This window comes from Procambarus clarkii, unplaced genomic scaffold (genome assembly GCF_040958095.1).
Source record: "Procambarus clarkii isolate CNS0578487 unplaced genomic scaffold, FALCON_Pclarkii_2.0 HiC_scaffold_95, whole genome shotgun sequence".
In the NCBI taxonomy this organism is placed as follows: Eukaryota; Metazoa; Arthropoda; class Malacostraca; order Decapoda; family Cambaridae; genus Procambarus; species Procambarus clarkii.
In genome coordinates this window covers 5052674-5075291 of record NW_027189128.1, presented here as the reverse complement: position 1 = coordinate 5075291, position 22618 = coordinate 5052674, and positions in this window count along the sequence as shown.

Here is a 22618-nt window from a genome sequence, read left to right as displayed (position 1 = left end):
ACAGAAGGTAGATTTGATGAACGAGCGGTATAGGCCGTTCATTAGTAAAGGTTGGGTCGGCATAGTGGGTCAACACGAGGTGGAGGTTAGTATCTTCAGGGATACTGGAGCCAATCAGAGTTTGATTCTGAGAGCCTAATAGGAAATGATCGACTGTTAGCTGGCAGTAGGAGGATAAAGGTTCATGGGTTGTTGTCTAAGAGTGACATGCCCGTGTGTGCTATCAAGTTGAAGTCAGATTATTTGTCGGCGGAGGTGATGTTGGGAGTGTGGCCCTACATACCTGTTCCAGGAGTCCAAGTGATACTGGGGGGAACGATTTGTGTGGGTCCAAGGTGTTGCCAGAGCTGATAGTAAAAGCTGTGCCGGAGGAATACCAGAAGGACCGCGGTACAAGTGGAACACCAGACAAGAGAGATCTAGCCAGCATCCTTGAAGATGAGGCAGAGGACAGTCAAGTCATCGTATACCTGGCCTGATTAGTGACAGAGTCGGATGTAGTCGCCGAGGAAGACATTGGAGATAATGTGGCAGTGTCGACTCCAACAAAGGAGGAGGTCAACATGGACATGCCTGGGCTGTTCGATGAAGATCCAGCTCAGAAGAATGAGGATTCGAGGAGACAGGAAGTGAAGATGACCCTACCTGAAAGGTTCAGCGTGAACCGAGCGGACCTGATTAAGGCTCAGAAAGAGGAGTTTATAGATCTAATCAGGGAGGCAAAAGGGGGCAACTCATGTCCAGAGTCCCCCGTGTATTACTACTTGGACGATGACGTACTAATGAGGAAGTGGCGACCGGACAAAGCTGGCACAGATAAGGTATGGTTGGAGAAGCACCAAGTGTTAGTGCCGAAGGAGTTTAGGGCGGCCGTGTTAGAACTAGCCCACTCCGTAGATATGGCAGGGCACTTGGGGGTGAAGAAGACCTAAAATAAGGTGCTGGAGCACTTCTACTGGCCGAACGTGTGGAAGGATGTAAAGAAGTATTGTAGGACATGTTTGGCGTGCTAACGTACAGGTAAGCCGGCTCCGGCTATACCAAAGGCACCCTTAAAGCCCATACCGGCATTTGGCGAGCCTTTTGAGAGAGTCTTGATAGACTGTGTAGGTCCGTTGCCAAGGACCAGAAGAGGCTACGAGTATTTACTGACCATAATCTGCACAGCCACCCGGGTTCCCGAAGCAATCCCCCTAAGAAGAGTGACGTCGAGAGCCGTTCTGGATAGACTACAGAACTACATTGCGTGGGTAGGAATGCCCAAGGTTATCCAGACGGACCAGGGGAGTGTCTTCCAGTCGAAGTTGTTTAGGGAAACTGTGAAAGGATGAAGGGTAGAGCAAGTGCACTCGTCACCATATCACCCTCAGTCGCAGGGAGCATTGGAACGTTTCCATGGGACGCTAAAGAGCTTGTTGAAGATATACTGCGCTGAGGAAGGGAGTAGTTACGACGAGGCATTATCATCTGTGTTGTTCGCCATCAGGGATGCGGTAGTAGAATCACTCGGATTCACTCCATTTCAACTGGTGTACGGACACTCCGTGAGGAGCTCAGTGGGTGCGCTGAAGGAGCAGCTCACCGTGGATAGGCCTAAGGTGGATGTGGGACAATATGTGAAAACTTTTAGAGAGCGACTCTCTAGGGCCAGAGATTTGGCCAAGGAAAATTTGAGAACATCCCAGGCAGAGATGGTAAGATATCACGACAGGAAGGCGAAGGGCAGCAGATTTCAAGAAAGAGATCAGGTGTTAGTCCTACTGCCGATGAAAGGAAGTATATACGAGTCGATATTTCGAGGACCGTATACCATCCAGAAGGCGTTAGGGATGTGAATTATGTAATCCACATGCCAGATCGTCCGAGGAAGTCACAGGTTTGCCACATGAACATAATAAAGAGGTCCTACGACAGAGATAAGCCTCTAGGCGGTGAAGAACAGATGGAAACCCCGTTGCAGACGACTGTGCTTTGTGTGGGAGACAGCAAAGGAATAGAAGAGAAGAACTGTAAGTTAGAGAGGGCCGATGGCGCGAAGATATCGAATACGGAAAGCCTGGTCAAAATAGGTGAGCGTTTGAGTCATTTGGAGGATGACCAACGCCAGGAACTAGCGGAGATCCTCCAGAGGAATAAGTCGTTATTCACAGACGTGCCCAGAAGACACCGCGGAACGGTGCACGAGGTAAATGTAGGGAGTGCTGACCCCATCAAGCAGCACCCTTACAGAGTTAACCCGGAGTAAGCACCAGCGATGAGAGCAGAAGTGAAGTATCTGCTAGATAACGACTTGGCAGAGGTTAGCGACAGTGACTGGAGTTCACCGTGCCTCCTCGTGAAGAAGAGTGATGGCACGTACCGGTTCTGCACCAATTATAGGAAAGTGAATGCAGTCACAGTCGCTGACTCGTTCCCGATACCACGCATTGATGATTGCATAGATCGGATTGGGAGTGCGCGGTATGTTTCGAAAATAGACCTGTTGAAGGGATACTACCAGATTTCCCTATCCGAGGAGGCCAAGAGGATGTCAGCGTTCGTGACACCCGACGGCTTGTACCAATATAAAGTGGTGCCGTTCGGAATGAAGAATAGTGATAGTTGTTTCCAATGAGTAATGAATCAGGTATTACAAGGCGCGACCGAATGTGCAGTGTACATCGATGATATTGTAGTGTTCGCTGATTCCTGGAAGGATTACGTGGATCGACTTTTAGATTTGTTTGATCGACTGGAGAAGGCCAACATGACGATCAACTTAGCAAAAAGTGAGTTCGGGAGAGCCCGCCTGGAGTACCTTGGGTATATAGTAGGGCAAGGCGAGGTTGCTCCGGTAAGAACAAAGGTGGAGGCCATTGACAACTTCCTGGTGCCCAGGAGTAAGAAAGAATTGTTGAGATACCTCGGTATGATTGGATATTACCGTAAGTTCTGTGGAAATTTCTCCACCATAGCCGCTCCTATGACGAGTTTGCTATCAAAGAGCAAGAAGTGGGAGTGGAATGGAACAGCAGAAGAAGCATTTGAAAAGACGAAAAGCCTGTTGACCGAGGCGCCTGTACTAGTGTCGCCAGATTTTGGATCGCCGTTTAAGTTATTTGTAGACGCCAGTGATATAGGGGCTGGAGCTGTACTGATGCAGCGGAATGATGGAATTTACCGCCCCGTGTCCTTTTCGAAGAAGTTCGTTAAGCACCAGAGGTCGTACAGTACGGTCGAGAATGAGACTTTGGCCCTGGTGATGGCATTGAAACATTTCGAAGTGTATGTAAGTGGGGGAGGACACCCAGTGACGGTGTATACAGACCATAATCCCCTAATTTTCCTGAGGAAAATGAAGCATGCAAACCAGAGGTTGACCAGATGGTTTTTATTGCTCCAAGAGTATGACCTGGTGATAACACACATAAGAGGGCGAGACAACGTAGTGGCTGATGCGTTATCTCGAGCCTAGCCACTAGAATAATTCTCAAACACAAGGAGGAGGGAGTGTTATTATCCCAGGCCGCCGAAAAACGAGTCTTCCCTTCGAAAATTATTCTACCAAGCCTGACCTAACTAGAACGTCTAGGAAATATAGAGGTGATAACACAGATGTAAAATAGTTGATTGGATTTAATAAACAATTCAAGATTATGGGCAGTGAATAAGAAAATAGATAAATGACTGGTTAGGAGATGTGGATAATTTGATGGAGGCATGAGGCTCGCTTCTGGAGGGCTTTGACCTCATTTGAGTGCCAGACATCGCAGGGGGAAGTTGTGCTCCATTTGAGCTCCTGTCAGGAAGGAACCCCTAGTGATATATCTCCAAGAGAAGAGAAGTGTGCAGACGTGCCAGCTGTGGAATCGAGCTGGGAACGTTGTGGTCTCAAGTCCTGGACAGCGAGGAGTGTTTAGTAAGCCGCCCAGAGACATTATCGTGAGCCGTGGGAGTGCCCTGACCAGACTCCGTCAGAGGGAGAAGCGCTCTCGACTACTCAATCTGTGGTAAGCACGATTTCAGCCAGTCTATTGTGATTTCTTGTAGTTGGTCGTGTGCCCAGCGACAGTAGCAATGTTTATTGATAAGTTAGACATGTTTTCATAAGGCAGAAGGCCTAAAATAAGAGAGTGGAGAGGGAGGAACGTCCTGGAGGACGGAGCGACTTCCATCTCCTCTGAGCGCTGTCAGGTGACTGAGGGAGCCCAGCTCCTGACGGAGGACCCTCCCAGAGTGAGTGAGGACCGCCGGGCAAGGCGGAGCATGGACCAGCCCAAAACGGGGGAGTCCACTCTCACAGTATGTAAAGAGCAGATAGATGTTTGAGGCAAACATATTGTGTGGTTATTTTTGTTTATGTGTTTAAGGGAAAACATTTTTATTGGAGTGTCAATGGGTTGCAGGTTTGTCTTTGAGGAAGAAGTTACTGAGAACTTCGAAGCCAGCACAGAGGGAGTAGTTGATGAGATTCCAAGGTAGTGGAGGAGAGGACCTCGAGCTGTGAGGAGAAGCAGTGAAGAGAAGTGTCACATGCTCAAGGAAGACTTCATGGAATAGCAGCCTGAAGGAGCTGCAGAGGATTCTGGTAGTTAAACCCGGAAGAACCTAAAGAGATCAGGGTAGTGAACTTCCAGATGTGGAAGGGAAGTTCTGGTTGATTACTTGTAGGGAGTTTATAGAGTGTTTGGTTGTCATTAGCGTGCAAGACGCAGTGAAAGGTGAGTGATTGTTTGCCATTCTTGTGCCGAGGAGTGTTTATACTGAAGTTTAGAGTTACAGTCGTAGGCTGGATTACCTACAGATGTATGTGTTCTAGGACTGATAGGGTGATCGATTGATCATTGTTGTGTATCAAGGAACATTTATACTGATATATATATATATATATATTATTGCATTCATATGCTGATTTTCAATCTACATGTTTATAGGTATATAAATTCTCTTGCTGACAGTGCAACATCGTATTATAAGACTTGATCTACTTGAGGAGGTTGGTAGTATTAGGTGGTGAATCAAATGATAGGATACCACTTGATAAGCAGATGATAGAGTTCTGATGGTGTTGGAGTGCAACCTGACTGAAATAGTATAGAGTGTAGGATTCATTATTATTATATGTGTGTATTGTCACGTGGGGGTGGGCCGGGGCTCTGCTAGCACTCAGCTGCTAGAGGCTCAAAAGGCCGAATACTCAGCCCCTCCGACTCCTGGGATTCACCGGAGTCTCCTTGGTCACACAGGAGAGGACCAACAATGCCCACCTCCGCAGGTTTTTGCTTCCACCACAAAAAGGGGGGTGCCACTGATTCACCCTGGAAGCCCTTCAGTCAAACACGGGGAAACTGCTGTCAACAGTTCCGACCTAGACCCGTGGAGGAGTGAAGGAAGACTCAGGCTTACCTCATAACCATAACCTCCCTGAGTCTTGCCTGCCAGACAAAAAGGTTGCAGGAACTCTTTTCCCGCCTGTTCTCTATCTTCTTCTTAACATTGTCGCCAGCTGGGTTATTATATCTGCACCCCAGCAATGCAGTTCAGTGGGTGTATTATATATTGTTTGTAGCCAGAAGATTGCTACTCCCATAGATCTGCTACTACACTGTCGGCCCAGGGTACTCTCCCAGGAAGGTCTGTGTGGCTTTAACTCTCTCTAGCCACTACGTTAATAGTTGCCACCATTCAGGCACTGATACTGATCGGATGGCTAGGGTACACTTTTATGTAAGTCTGTGCTGTCTTTACCACTCTCCAGGCAATAAGAACTTCTATAGAGAACGTAGTGTTCCCTAGGTGGTACTATGATAACCTTCGGGTATGCTCATAGAGAATTATTATAAATGGAGGCACACTTAAACACAATGATAAAAGAGTGAATTTACTGATGCAAATTACATGATCACACATACAATCACAAGTAATACATGAAAATGAAAATAAGGATAATAAGTCTGAAGATCGTCAGCCTCTTCTTCCACGACCTCCAACACTCCTTCAACTGGGCAGAAAGACAGGAGTCCCACACTCTCTCACAGGATGGCCTCTTCACCACGTCGGCGCCTCTTCTTCACTGTCTTGCCATCCATACACACTGTCCCCTCTGACAGTCCTGGACACAAGCTGCCTTGCAGCCTATTCTACTACTAAAGTATTAATGTCCTATTGCCACGTACATAAGTAAATATTGTGGCCTAACTAGCCTACTCACACAAGGGTTAATGGGAGGGAAAATGATCTACCTTACATTCCTGGCTCACGATGCCTGTCCCTCGATGGTGTGAGGTTCCCACGCTTCCTGAGTCGATCCTCGATAATCCAAGAACGTTCCACAGGTGCTCAGGTGTCGTGGAGCCTTCGCGTCGTCGCCGTTTCAATCCCTGAAATTCAGCTACCCCAATCCTGGTTCATCGATGGGCGCTGAGCTAACCACTATTTTCCCACACTCGCCCCTTCCACAAGGCATTGGTCCTTGTCCTAGGCACGGTGTCGTCCTTACAAAACCCTCAGTGGATGTGGCCCGGTCACAGCTAGGCTTGCCCGCCACACCTTTTCAGACCCACAACGTCCAGCGTCGCCGCCCAGCGTCGTCGCCGACTATTTTCCAAGTTTGGCCCTCTTTCGCTCAATAAACTTGGTTCCTTTTTGCTTCCCAGAAGCGCGGGGTCTCCAATATATCCGATGGGCTGCGATAGCCTGCACTAATCCACTAAGAAAGGCTTGTAGAGCTTCTAATCCTTGAGAGCTGACCGAGGTGCGTCCTGTCGCTTCCAAGGTCAGGTCAACTCTGACGTTGGTGCCGCCCGGGGCACTCGGTGACGTCATGGCGGGCCCTGACTGGTCGCCCGCGACCTAAGTCGGCCAATCCGCGATCGGCTTGTGTCCCTTCCAAAAGGTCATATCTGCATTAGGGGACACTCTTTCATTTTATAACAGGGCGCCAATTTCCCTTCATTTACAACTTATAATGTAACTTCCTTCCCTTAACTGGCAGCCGGTCTGGTCGCCACATATATCAATAGACTCCCTGAACCTCAGAGAATCAGTAGGGAGAGCTGATATGACTCTTTAAGCCGGCAAACGAAATAAATAGGAGAGGGCACCGTAACATACCCCTCCCCTTAAAATAAGAGTCATATCGGAAGAGCAGCACTCAAGAGGGCAACCTATACTCTTGCTCCTTCCGTTCCTGAAGTGTCACTCCTCCAGTTGGTGACGTGGCTCGTACCACCTTGCCAGTCACTTGCCTCATTATATCTCCACCTCGCATAGGAACGGGTGTGATGGGTGTTCCCTGAACACCTACTAGAAATCCTCTCTCAGTGGCCACGAGTGTACTCCCACGGCTCGTTACTACTGTAAGATTCAGTGCATACAGCGCCTCCACCGCGTCGTGCACTCCGAGATAGTCTTGCACTTCCACTGCGTCCTACAGGTACTCCATGTTTCCTCTCATGAGCTCCTCTTCGCCAATCTTCTCTTGTCTCGGTTCATCTTCTCCCATAGGTGCGTTGTCTCCTCACAGTGGCACTTGTCACCTGTACTCCATCCAGCAGCCTCCCCTCTTCCACACTAGGCTTTTGCGATGGCCCAATGCCCCTCTGGTTAGGCTGGCGCCTACCCTGGGTGTACCTATTCCCTGCTTTCTTCGTATTGCCTAACCTATACCATTCGCTCCTTCGTTCCCGACGAACATCTTCACTCCTCCATGAGATTCTCTTCCCTGCAGACGTCTTCTTCGGTTCGTGGTTGGGCTCATCCACCTCCATGTGGCTCACCTCACCACGGTGGTTCATCTTGCACCTACCACTATTCATCTGGCCAGCATAGGGTGCACTGTGTTGTGGCTCCTCCACTCTGCCCCCCACTGCCGTTCGCTCATCCACTGAGCTTACTTTATTCACGTTTGTGTGTGGAGGGAGTGCGGTCTGCAGCCTCTTCACCGCCCCAGGCGTTTGTACAGCTGCTCCTCGCCACTCCTCCACACGCATCATCAGGCTTAGTCGGAGGTCCCCGTTGGGGTTTTCCACGACCTCCGACGACCTCTCTGCACTCTCGCCCTCGTTGTCGTCGTCTCTGGCGACGTTTCCGCTGGCGAAGTCGGCTTCCTCACTACCATCTGGAACGGCCGATACCCCACCTGGCAGGGTTGTACCGCTGCATGCAACATAGGCACTCCTAGCCCAATCGGGTTGTATCCTACCTCCTCCGAGGTCATTACCCAGCACCATCTGTACATGCTCTAGGGGTAACTTAGGGGCTACAGCTACTATAGCTTTCTCGACTCCGCAGTCGGCAATCAGCTGTACTTCGTGAAGTGGCAACCTGTATTCCTCCCCCACACTGTGTATCCTCACCACTCCCACAGGTGAATCATTAAATTCCTTGGGGAGAATACTCCTGGTCACCATACTTATGTCAGCACCCGTATCTCGAAGAACGGCAACCTCCCCTGGGTCTGACTTTCCAAACTTCACGTTGGCCCCGAAAACGAAGGGATGTTCACCCAACTTCATTTCCCAACCATTCACGTTGGGTCCACTATAATATGGGGTGTGAACAAACACTCTCTCCTCTTCCAACATTAGTCCTATATTCCTTTGGTGCTCCTCACACTCGCGGGCATAATGTCCTCTCACACCACAGTTGAAGCATCGGCTGCCTCCCCTGGGCGGCCACTCGCCAGTCCCTCTGGCGGTACCACTTGCAGACGTCCCCTGGTTCCCTGTCGTCGTGTCCGGGACTGCAGCACTTGCTCCCGAGCTAGGTCCACTGCTCACAGCTTGGGGCTTCCTCCCCGCGTCCCTTGAGCTCTTGAACCGGGTTACTTCATCGGGCACGCTACTCTTGGGAGAGTCCCCACCCGTCCTCGCTCCTCCTGAACTCCTAAGGTTCCCTCCCGACCTGGGATAAGGCGAGTGTCTGGGCGGCCCCTCCCTCCTGAGATGTAGTGCCTCCTCCAGCATGTAGGCTCGGTCCACTGCAGCCTTCAGGTCCTTAATACCTGCTTCTCTCACCCTTACTCGCAACTCAGGATGGAGCACTGACATAAACTTCTCTATCACTATCAATCGTTTGATATCATCCGCCGACTCCGCTTCCTCCGCCTTCAACCATCGTAGGAATTTCCGTTCCATATCCCTGGCGGTCTCGGCGTAAGACTTACCCGACGCTCTTGTACACTCTCTGAACCGCTTCCGGTACATCTCCGGAGTCAGCCGGAATGAGTGGAGCACCGCATTCTTAATCGCGTCGTAACTAGTACACTCCTCTAGGTCCAGCATGTTATAGGCTTCACGGGCCTCACCAGTCAACCTGCCCTGGACCAGAGCAGCCCAATCATCTTCCGGCCACTCCTTCAGAGTTGCTATCCGTTCAAAGTGTTCGAAGAACGCCTCAGCTTCTTGTGGTTCGAACGTAGGTAAGTCACGTTCCCTTACCTTGAGGTCATCTCGCCGTGCAGGTAGTGAGGGCAGACCACGCTCAACGCGACGCAATTCGACTTCTTTCTTTGCATTTATTTCCTCCAGTCGCAGTTGTCTCTCTCCTTCTTCCCGCTGCAGCCGAGCTTCTCGCTCACGCTCCTCTCGCTGCAGCCGTGCTTCTCACTCACGCTCCTCTCGCTGCAGCCGTGCTTCTCGCTCACGCTCCTCTCGCTGCAGCTCAGCTGCACGTTCCTCTCGCTGCATTTGCGCTTCTCTCTCCTCTCGTCGCAGCTGGGCTTCCAGTTGCATCTTCATTATTTCCAGTTGCAGGCTCCTCTTACTACAGCTGGACCTTCCACTGCTCCCATGTTCACTGTGAATTCTCTCCACACTGGTAGGCGCTTGGGGTCGCTCTAGTCGGGACGGTTCACTTTGCGACGGCTCTCCTCGGGACGGCTCCTCTTGAGATGGCCCCTCTCCCATCGCCTCCTCTCGAGCTGTGAGCTATGCCATGATCTCTATCATTCGCTCCGCCACCTTAGTCGTCCTCAACCTGATCCCACAGTGGTTTGCCACTTGTTGGAGCTGGGCCTTGGTACACTCTTCCAAAATTCTCTCGTCCCTTGTGTCAATAAATTTCTTTACTTTGTCCTCCTCCATCTCTATATCATCGGGCATACACGACAGCACAGACAAGTTAGTAGGCACTAATTTCACCGTTTCAGTCCCTTAGCTGGTTGAGTAACAGTACCACTGAATTCACTGGCCACACTGTATTAGTACCCTGGCAACACTTGTCTTGAAATTTGGGCCACACTGTAGCTTGATCCACGCTTCCTGGCGAAGTTCCCAGTTCTTGGCTACTGGGGTTCGAATCCTGGCAAGGTCGCTAGTTCTCTGTCACGTGGGGGGTGGGCCGGGGCTCTGCTAGCACTCAGCTGCTAGAGGCTCAAAAGGCCGAATACTCAGCCCCTCCGACTCCCGGGATTCACCGGAGTCTCCTTGGTCACACAGGAGAGGACCAACAATGCCCACCTCCGCAGGTCTTTGCTTCCACCACAAAAAGGGGGGTGCCACTGATTCACCCTGGAAGCCCTTCAGTCAAACACGGGGAAACTGCTGTCAACAGTTCCGGCCTAGACCTGTGGAGGAGTGAAGGAAGACTCAGGCTTACCTCATAACCATAACCTCCCTGAGTCTTGCCTGCCAGACAAAAAGGTTGCAGGAACTCTTTTCCCGCCTGTTCTCTATCTTCTTCTTAACAAGGTCGCCAGCTGGGTTATTATATCTGCACCCCAGCAATGCAGTTCAGTGGGTGTATTATATATTGTTTGTAGCCAGAAGATTGCTACTCCCATAGATCTGCTACTACACTGTCGGCCCAGGGTACTCTCCCAGGAAGGTCTGTGTGGGTTTAACTCTCTCTAGCCACTACGGTAATAGTTGCCACCATTCAGGCACTGATACTGATCGGATGGCTAGGGTACACTTTTATGTAAGTCTGTGCTGTCTTTACCACTCTCCAGGCAATAAGAACTTCTATAGAGAACGTAGTGTTCCCTAGGTGGTACTATGATAACCTTCGTGTATGCTCATAGAGAATTATTATAAATGGAGGCACACTTAAACACAATGATAAAAGTGTGAATTTACTGATGCAAATTACATGATCACACATACAATCACAAGTAATACATGAAAATGAAAATAAGGATAATAAGTCTGAAGATCGTCAGCCTCTTCTTCCACGACCTCCAACACTCCTTCAACTGGGCAGAAAGACAGGAGTCCCACACTCTCTCACAGGAGGGCCTCTTCACCACGTCGGCGCCTCTTCTTCACTGTCCTGCCATCCATACACACTGTCCCCTCTGACAGTCCTGGACACAAGCTGCCTTGCAGCCTATTCTACTACTAAAGTATTAATGTCCTATTGCCACATACACAAGTAAATATTGTGGCCTTACTAGCCTACTCATACAAGGGGTAATGGGAGGGAAAATGATCTACCTTACATTCCTGGCTCACGACGCCTGCCCCTCGATGGCGTGAGGTTCCCACGCTTCCTGAGTCGATCCTCGACGATCCAAGAACGTTCCACAGGTCCTCAGGTGTCGTGGAGCCTTCGCGTCGTCGCCGTTCCAATCCCTGAGATTCAGCTACCCCAATCCTGGTTCATCGATGGGCGCTGAGCTAACCACTATTTTCCCACACTCGCCCCTTCCACAAGGCGTTGGTCCTTGTCCTAGGCACGGTGTCGTCCTTACAAAACCCTCAGTGGATGTGACCCGGTCACAGCTAGGCTTGCCCGCCACACCTTTTCAGACCCACAACGTCCAGCGTCGCCGCCCAGCGTCGTCGCCGACTATTTTCCAAGTTTGGCCCTCTTTCGCTCAATAAACTCGGTTCCTTTTTGCTTCCCAGAAGCGCGGGGTCTCCAATATATCCGATGGGCTGCGATAGCCTGCACTAATCCACTAAGAAAGGCTTGTAGAGCCTCTAATCCTTGAGAGCTGACCGAGGTGCGTCCTGTCGCTTCCAAGGTCAGGTCAACTCTGACGTTGGCGCCGCCCGGGGCACTCGGTGACGTCATGGCGGGCCCTGATTGGTCGCCCGCGACCTAAGTCGGCCAATCCGCGATCGGCTAGTTTCCCTTCCAAAAGGTCATATCTGCATTAGGGGATACTCTTTCATTTTATAACAGGGCGCCAATTTCCCTTTATTTACAACTTATAATGTAACTTCCTTCCCTTAACTGGCAGCCGGTCTGGTCGCCACATATATCAATAGACTCCCTGAACCTCAGAGAATCAGTAGGGAGAGCTGATATGACTCTTTAAGCCGGCAAACGAAAGAAATAGGAGAGGGCACCGTAACAGTATGTATTGTGTATGTGCTTTGCCCAGTAAATGTATTCAAATTTGCTGGTGTTTGCCCTTGTCCTAGTGAGGCTTCCCAGGAAGTAGTAAAGAAGGAGAGAGAGAGAGAGAGAGAGAAAGAACCAAGAACTACTGGTGTGGACAGGGTAGGACGGAAAACTAATAAGTCAAAGGGGATTGAGGAGATCATATCACCTAAGGAGAGAGTAGCGAGTCACAGCGGCTCGAGTGGGTGTGTGCACGTGACAATGAGGCTAAGTATTGGAGCCGCATCCCCTATAAGTGTGACGTTGAGCCCCTCTCCAAGAGCCAGAAGCGCCCAGGGTGATCTCCTAGTGAAGTATAAACACTCTACCGAGTTGTGGGTTGGGTTGTCCAGAAAGAAGGATCAACGACGACAACACCACCAACCCACAATATAATAATAGGCACAATCAGAGAGCACTGTATAAACATCAGAGGTCCGCAGTTGTTCAACGTCCTCCCAGCGACTATAAGAAATATTGCCGGAACAACCGTGGACATCTTCAAGAGAAAACTGGACTGTTTTCTAAGAGAAGTTCCGGATCAGCCGGGCTGTGGTGGGTATGTGGCCCTGCAGGCAGCTCCAAGCAACAGCCTGGTGGACCAAACTCTTACAAGTCTAGCCTGGCCTCGGGCCGGGCTTGGGGAGTAGAACTCTCAGAACCCCATCAAGCAGGTGCTCATTTATACTTTGTAGGAACTCTTCCCAATGTTTATTACGTATAACGTTGCTCATGTCTCTCACCTCTCTATTGCGACAAGGAATGCATGCAAGTCACCTTGTGCTTTGGTTCTTTTGTATGTATCTCCAAGCTGCTTTACTCGTTCATGTTCTTTAACAAATACGGGGTCAAGGACCCACTTGGGTGGTGGTAGGTGTTGTCCACTTCTGTTAGGCTTACGGCCTGTTCCCCAACACACCCATGTGTCGTAGTAGGTAGTAATTGTATCAACTAGATCTCTGGAGAAGGCTTGTACATTCGTTATTGTGTAATGTTGATACCATTTTGAAATACAATTAATAAAGTGATCGTGCAAGTCATATGGAATATTCATTTTCCGTCTCTGATGTCTATTAGGTACATCACACTGTACCTCATAGGAAGCAGAAACTGCATAGTGATCACTAACCAAGTGATTTACCAACGAACATTCTATCCTATCTTGCACAAGGTTTCTACCCATTACATAATCAAGTCTGCCTCCCAATAAATGAGTTTGGGTATCCGTAGTATACACAGTTAATCTGTTGTCTTAAACATATTATGTAAATTTGCATCCATTATCGTTGTTAGTAATGTCTCCCAGCGTTATATTTCTAGCATTAAAGTCTCCCATGTATATTGTCCCCTGATTGTCTAGATCTGAGAGAAATGTTACATTGAGTTTCTGGCTTCTGGCATATACGTTGAGGAATGAGAAGTGACCTGCTGCAGTTTGTACATGAAAGTGATGGTACTGTGTGTGTACATTGTATGACGTGCTCACAAAAGTGAGTGGTCAGGAGTGTAAGGTAAGGTGCTCCAACGGATTAGGGAGAATCTAAGCAACAGGAAACAGCGTGTAACTGTGTGTGGGGTGGGGGGGGGGGGGGAGACATCAGGCGAGACGGCGAGATGTCACCAGTGGTGTTCTACAGGGCTCTGTACTTGTACCCCATCCTGTTTCTAATACATGTAAACGACCTTCCAGAGGGTATAGACTCATTCGTCTCAATATTTGCTGATGATGCAAAAATTATGAGAAGAATCAAGAAAGAAGATGATAGATAGAGGCTACAGGATGACTTGGACAAATTGGTGGAAGGGTCTCGAAAGTGGCTACTAAAATTAAACCCAGGAAATTGTAAGGTAATGTAATTAGGTAAAGGAAGCAGAAGGCCAAACACAATGTACCAACTGGTAGGTGATATCCTACAAGAGTCAAATAAAAAATAGAGAGAAAGATCTGGATGTTAATATCACACCGAATCTGTACCCAGAGGCCCAAATCAAGAGGATATCATAAGAACATAAGAACATAAGAACAAAGGTAACTGCAGAAGGCATATTGGCCCATACGAGGCAGCTCCTATTCTATAACCACCCAATCCCACTCATATACTTGTCCAACCCGTGCTTGAAACAATCGAGGGACCCCACCTCCACAATGTTACGCGGCAATTGGTTCCACAAATCAACAACCCTGTTACTGAACCAGTATTTACCCAAGTCTTTCCTAAATCTAAACTTATCCAATTTATACCCATTGTTTCGTGTTCTGTCCTGTGTTGATACTTTTAATACCCTATTAATATCCCCCCGGTTATGTCCATTCATCCACTTGTAAACCTCTATCATGTCACCCCTAACTCTTCGCCTTTCCAGTGAATGCAACTTAAGCTTTGTTAATCTTTCTTCATATGAAAGATTTCTAATTTGGGGAATTAACTTAGTCATCCTACGCTGGACACGTTCAAGTGAATTTATATCCATTCTATAATATGGCGACCAAAACTGAACTGCATAATCTAAATGGGGCCTAACTAGAGCAAGATATAGCTTGAGAACCACACCAGGTGTCTTGTTACTAACGCTGCGATTAATAAATCCAAGTGTCCGATTTGCCTTATTACGAACATTTATGCATTGATCCTTTTGTTTTAAATTCTTACTAATCATAACTCCCAGATCCCTTTCGCAATCCGACTTCGCAATCACAACACCATCTAGCTCGTATCTTGTAACTCTATCATCATTACCTAACCTCAGAACTTTACATTTATCAGCATTAAACTGCATCTGCCAATCCTTTGACCATTTCAAAACCCTATCTAGATCAACTTGAAGTGATAGTGAGTCCTCCTCCGAATTAATTTCCCTACCGATTTTCGTATCATCGGCAAATTTGCAAATGTTGCTACTCAAACCTGAATCTAAATCATTTATATATATTATAAACAACAGAGGTCCCAGGACAGAGCCTTGAGGCACTCCACTTACAACATTTTCCCACTCTGACTTGATTCCATTTATACTAACTCTCTGTTTCCTTTGGTATAGCCATGCCCTAATCCAGCTTAATATAGCACCCCCAATACCATGAGACTCTATCTTTTTAATCAGTCTTTCATGTGGCACTGTATCAAAAGCTTTGCTAAAGTCAAGGTATACAACATCGCAATCCTTACCACTATCAACTGCCTCAACAATGCTAGAATAAAAAGATAACAAATTTGTTAAACATGAACGGCCATTTATAAAACCATGTTGCGACTCAATTATTAATTTATGTTTTTCAAGATGAAGACGAATTTTATTTGCTATTATAGATTCGAGTAACTTTCCCACAATAGACGTTAGGCTAATTGGTCGATAGTTAGACGCAAGTGATCTATCTCCTTTCTTAAAAACTGGTATCACATTAGCAACTTTCCAAAACTCTGGCACTCTGCCTGACTCTATTGATTTATTAAATATGGTTGACAGTGGGTCACAAAGCTCCTCTTTGCATTCTTTAAGCACCCTGGCAAACACTTCATCCGGCCCTGGGGATTTGTTTGGTTTGAGTTTTACTATTTGTTTAAGAACATCCTCCCTGGTAACTGTTAAACTCGTCAACCTGTCCTCGTCCCCACCCACATAGACTTGTTCGGCTGAAGGCATATTGTTAAGTTCCTCTTTAGTAAATACAGATACAAAATATTTATTAAAAATACTACTCATCTCTTCATCACTATCTGTTATTTGACCTGTCTCAGTTTTTAATGGACCTATCCTTTCCCTAGTCTTAGTACGATATAACTGAAAAAACCCTTTAGGATTTGCCTTTGCTTGCCCTGCTATGCGAACTTCATAGTTTCTTTTTGCTTTCCTTATCTCTTTTTTAACATTTCTAACCAGTTGTACGAATTCCTGTTCTAAAAGGACCTCCCCATTTTTAATCCTTTTGTACCAAGCTCTCTTTTTACCTATAAGGTTCTTCAAATTCTTTGTTATCCACTTTGGGTCATTAGTATTCGATCTATTCAATTTGTATGGTATACTACGTTCCTGTGCTTTGTTTAGAATATTCTTAAATAAGTTATATATTGAATCCACATCGAAATCCCCATTTAAGTCACCTATCGCTGGGTTCATGTCTCGCTCCAAGACCGGCCCACACCCCATACCCAAGACTTTCCAATCAATTTGACCCAAAAAATTTCTTAGGCTATTAAAATCTGCTTTTCGAAAATCTGGCACTTTAACAGAATTTTCTCCTACTGGTCTATTCCATTCTATGCTAAATCTGATTTCTTTGTGATCACTGCTCCCTAGCTCACTCCCTATTTCGATGTCATTAATTTGCGTTTCCCTGTTAGTTAACACTAAATCTAAAATATTATTTTCCCGTGTTGGTTCCTTAATGTGTTGCGTAAGAAAGCAATCGTCAATTAATTCTAGAAAATCTTCTGCTTCACTATTCCCTGTTTTGTTCAACCAGTTTATTCCGCTAAAATTAAAGTCACCCATGACATAAATACTGTTAGATCTAGATGCTCTAGATATTTCATCCCATAGATGCTTTGCTTCCATTCTGTCTAAATTTGGTGGCCTATATATTACTCCTATTATAATATTATTAGCTTTTTCGTTTAATTCAATCCAAATAGTTTCTGTGTGTGGCTCTGTTTTGATTCCCTCTTTGAGACTACATTTCAAATTGTCCCTAACATATATGGCTACTCCACCTCCTCGTCTAATATATCTATCTGTGTGAAATAGTTTAAATCCATATATTTGATATTCAGCTAATAGTTCTCTATTTTCTACATTCATCCACGTTTCGGTAAGTGCAATAATATCTATTTTTTCTGTGCAGACAAGAGCATTTAATTCGTTAATTTTATTTCTTAGACTTCTACTGTTAGTGTAATATACCCTAAGTGAATTGTTATTTTGCGGACCTTCTCTTTCCCTGGTCGTTTTGCCAATTCCTTTCTCCCACAAACACATACTTTTATTACCTCCTTCCTCCAAATCAATTCCCATACCTCTATCTACTAACAGTTTAAACCCAAACAAACACCTCTAACCACTTCTTCTAACGAGTTCGCAACAGCAACAACCCCAGCTCTCGATAGATGCACCCCATCACGAGCATACATTTCATTTCTTCCATAGAAGTGTTCCCAGTTGTCTATGAAAGATATTGCATTTGATTTGCAATATCTTTCCAGCCGGCAATTGACACCAAGTGCCCTCGATATCCATTCATTTCCCACTCCCTTTCTTGGAAGAATGCCACATATGATCGGGATTCCTCCCTTGCTCCTAACTAACTCTATGGCTGTTTTATACCTCTGAATCAGTTCCTCACTCCTAACTCGACCAACATCATTTCCTCCCACGCTAATGCAAATAATGGGATTGTTCCCATTACCAGCCATAATATCATTCATGTTGTTTATAATATCACCAATGCCAGCTCCGGGATAGCAAACCCTTAACCTGTTCCCCCTATCTCTAGCACAAAACGTTCTATCCAAATACCTTATCTGGGAATCTCCCACAACTAATGTTTGCTTAGGTACTTCCTTTACCCTCTGAGGGGCCTGCGCTTCCTTTCTCTTCGTTGCTTTCCCTTTTGCGCGATCCACAGTCTCTCCACAGCACTCGTCCTCCAAAACGTCAAATGAATTAGAGGTTGCTATGGCGTTTGAAGGCGGCTTTATCAAAGTCTTCTTAAGGCCCCTGTCTTTCACAACTCTCCAAGACGAGGTCCCTTTACTGCTGGTCTCCTCCTTCGTTACTTCTCGTTGTTCTTTAAGCTGACGCACCTCCTCCCGCAGAAAGTCCAACTCTGTCCTCAGGGCTCCCACTAGAGTCACCAGGTCCTTAACTACAACTTCCATATTGCTATGATAATATAACAACACTCAGGAGCTCCGGTTAACACAACCTCTCACTGTGAATTCACCTGATCATCAGCGACATATACTAGCCTGTCCAACATAAGAACTTCCTTTAGAAACTTGTGTAAGGAATCGTTCAGGACCCTGTATACCACGTATGAAAGACCAATCCTGGAGTATGCAGCTCCAGCCTTGAGTCCATACTTCGGTAAACACAAGACAAAGTTAGAGAAGATTCAGAGGTATGCCACCAGTCTGGTCCTGGAACTAAGAGGTATGAGTAACGAGGAAAAGCTAGGGAAGCTGAACTTCACATTCCTGGAAAACAGAAAAGTGAGGGGTGACATGATAAACAACTCCAAAATTCTCAGGGGGATTAACAAGGTCGTTAAAGACAAAATCTTTAGCACAGGTGGGACACGAACAAGGGGACATAGGTAGAAACCTAGTATCCAGATGAGCCACAGAGACATTAGAAAGATTTTTTACAGTGTCAGAGTAGTTAATAAATGGAATGCATTAGGCAGTGATGTGGTGGAGGCTGACTCCATACACAGTTTCAAGTGTATGGAGTATATGATAGAGCCCAGTAGGCTCAGGAACCTGTATCACCAGTTCATTGACAGTTTCGAGGCGGGACCAAAGAGACAGAGCTCAATCCCTGCAAGCACAACTAGGTAAGTACAACTAGGTAAGTGAACCTGGGCGCCGGTGGCTGAGTGGTGGGGCGCTGGTAGCGCCCCTGGGGGCCTCGTTGATGTTAGTCTGGGATTGGTGGACTTGTGTACAGAGGGGACGCGCTTGGCGTGGTTCTACTTTGGGCGGGAAGATTAGTCTTGTCTGTGTCCTTGCCTGGAGTGGCCGTAATTTCCGTTGCACGGCCAAGCATCGGAATTATTACCTGCAAAGACACAAAAGTCACTTTCTATCGTCATGCCATCGTCTCGGTCCGCTGAAGTAAGAATCCGAAGAGTGAGACCGGTCTGGAGAAAAAGAGTAAGTACCTAATTCTGTTTTGGTGTATTAGACTCAGAAACTGGATTCGAAGCCAGTGTTCCGTCTTGACATTGTCCATTACCACCTGTGAGGTAACTGGAATTGTAGACTCATGAGTTACACCTGGATTAACGTCAATCAAACTGAGGAGAGGGCCCATCTCTGAACGAAGACAAGTGTACGAGTACACATCATGATCACTACCTAAAATATTCTCAGTGGAATTGACAGGGTAGATAAGAATAAACTGCTTAACATGGGTGGTACGCGAACAAGGGGACACAGGTGGAAACTGAGTACCCAAATGAGCCACAAGGACGTTAGAAAGAACTTTTTCAGTGTCAAGAGTAGTTAACATGTAGAATGTATTAGGCAGTGATGTGTTGGAGGTTGAGTCCATACACAGTTTCATATGAAAATATGATAGAGCCAAGCAAGCTCAGGAACCTATACATCAGTTGATTGACGGTTGAGAGGCGGGACCAAAGAGCCAGAGCTCAACCCCCGCAAGCACCACTGGTGCGTACGGGATACACATTTAGTTGTGTGGAGTTGTACGAATAATTACTGTATCTCCAAGGGTGGAGGAAAGTGTGTTTATTATTTTATGCTCTATGTCCAAATAGGCCATGTATGTGATATCTTTTCATAGTAACCAGTTCCAGCAGTGAAGTATGTAACGGGAAATTTCCCAGTAGTAGTTATTTGATATAATATATCTTGGCCAGTGTATTTTATACATTTGTGTGTTGTGTGTTTGGGCAGTGATTTCAGTATTGTTATTTCACAGTGGGGGTGTGTTATTCATTTGCAGTGGTCTGCAAAGGTGTACCGCATTGTGTTATCTGTATGACAAAGTCCTGGATGTAGGACGTAGTGGTCTTGTGAAAGATTCAGTGAGAATATAAGAGGTCATTTACGTCATCCGGGAGAGCACATTGCTTAACCCTTAAATCGTATGATACATGCATATATGATGGGAGTAACTTTCCCGAAACCGCTCAATACATACATATACAAATGAGGATCTAGCGCACGCTTTTAAATGCCCCACGAAGGATAGGGGCAGCTATAGTCCAGCAACGGCCAATAGTAAACAGATGCCACCTAGAAAAAAATCGTGGGTAACATATTTGGGTGTGAGAACTTCAGTTCTGAGTGAGCCACCAAGGCAAGCACACACAGCATGAGCTCACAGCACTGTTGTTCAGCTTTTAACCACAGCATTGCCTAAAAATGTCAAAAATATATATGTACATGCTATTATTTAGCGATGATAGTATTACAGAAGACCCCTGACTGTGATAAAAATGGCCTAGATTCTGATAATAGCAGGATTGTGGTGATAATTAGCGCTGTGGTGGGAGGAGTAATCTTGGAGGAAAGGGACGTAAAGTTGTCTGCTGCCTCTGACTTTTGCTGTCTGGACTCGCTATACCAGCTTAGTGGTTCGCTATGGTGAACACAATTGTAGATACGTATATATAACGTGCGAAAATAGTGTAATAACAGCAAAAGGAGTTCGTTGGGAGCAGCATTTTGGCGAGGGAGTTGGCGTCGTCTGCAAGACTTGTCATGTAGTGTTTGGTGGCGACTATCACCATACATCGGGGGCATATGCAAGGCTGGCTAACGTCAGAACTGCCATCAGAAACCTGTGTATGGAATCATTCAGAACCTTGTATACCACATATGTAAGACCAATCTTGGAGTATGCAGCCCCTACATGGACCCCGTACCTTGTCAAGAATAAGAAGCTGGAAAAAGTTCAGAGCTATGCAACTAGGCTAGTCCCAGAACTAAGAGGCATGAGTTACGAGGAAAGGCTGCAAGAAATGAACCTCACGACACTGGAGGACAGGAGAGTAAGGGTCGACATGATAACTACCTACAAAATTCTCAGAGGTATGGATAAAATATATAAGGATAAACTGTTTAACACGACGGGTACACGAACAAGGGGACACAGGTGGAAACTTAGTACCCAAATGAGCCACAGAGACATTAGAAAGAACTTTTTCAGTGTCAGTGTAGTTAACAAATGGAATGCATTAGGCAGTGATGTGGTGGAGGCTGACTCCATACACAGTTTCAAATGTAGATATGATAGAACCCAATAGGCTCAGGAATCTGTACATCAGTTGATTGATAGATGAGAGGAGGGACCAATGAGATAGAACTCAATCCTCACAAGCACAACTAGGTGAGTACTATGCTGTTTGGGCACAATATCAGTTTAGTTGTACACGTATGGTGAATAAAACATGTAGATATATATATATAATGTGTGCATATAATGTAATCTATATAAATAAAAATGGAAATGTTCGTTTGTTCAAAATCGCTAATCTCCGAAAGTTCTTCACCCATTGCTTTGAAATTCTCACACAAGGTTCTATTCGAATATGCGCGTGTTTTTATATACTTACTATATAGATGCCACACCTGTGACAGATAAAAATGTGTATTTTTTTAAAAAACAGCGCCATCGTAATGTAATACGATGGCGTAATAGCATCTGCACATAATAGCAAAACATACATGCAATAATAAATGTTATGATCTCAGCCTGCAGGAGAAACGAGTCTCCCCCTTGAGAGTTATTCAGTAAGCCTGACCTAACCAGAAGGTCTAGGATATATAGAGGCGATAACACAGATATAAAATAGCTGGTTGGATATGATGAACAATTTAAGGTTATGGGCAGTGAAGAAGAAAACAGATAAATGACTGGCTAGGAGATGTGGACATTTTGCTGGAGGCGTGAGGCTCGTTTCTGGAGGGCTTTGACCTCACTTGAGGCCAGACATCGCAGGGGGAAAGCAGCGCTCCGTTTGAACTCCCGTCAGAAAGGAGCCCCTAGTGATATATCTCCAAGAGAAGAGAAGTGTGTAGACATGCCAGCTGTAGGATCGAGCTGGGAACGTTGTGGTCTCAAGTCCTGGTCGACGAGGAGAGTATTAAGTCGCCCAGAGACATTATTGTGGGTCGTGGAAGCTCCCTGATCAAGCTCTGTCAGAGGGAGGAGCGCCCTTGACGAGACAATCTGTGGTAAGCACGATATACACCAGTTCATAGTGATTGCTTGTAGTCGGTCGTGTGCTCAGCGACAGTAGCAATGTTTATTGATAAGTTAGACATGTTTTAATAAGGCAGAAGGCCTGAAATAGGAGAGTGGAGAGGGAGGAACACGGAGCGACACCCGTCTCCTCTGAGCGCTGGCAGGCAACTGAGGGAGCCCGGCTCCTGATGGCGGAGGACCCTCCCAGTGTGACTCACACCCGCCAGACGAGGTGGAGCATGGACCCGCCCAACGGGGGAGTCCACTCTCACTGTATGTAGAGGACAGATAGAGGTTTGAGGCAAACATATTGTGTGATTATTTTTGTTTATGTGTTAAAGGGGAAACATTTTTATTGGAGTATCGATGGGTTGCAGGT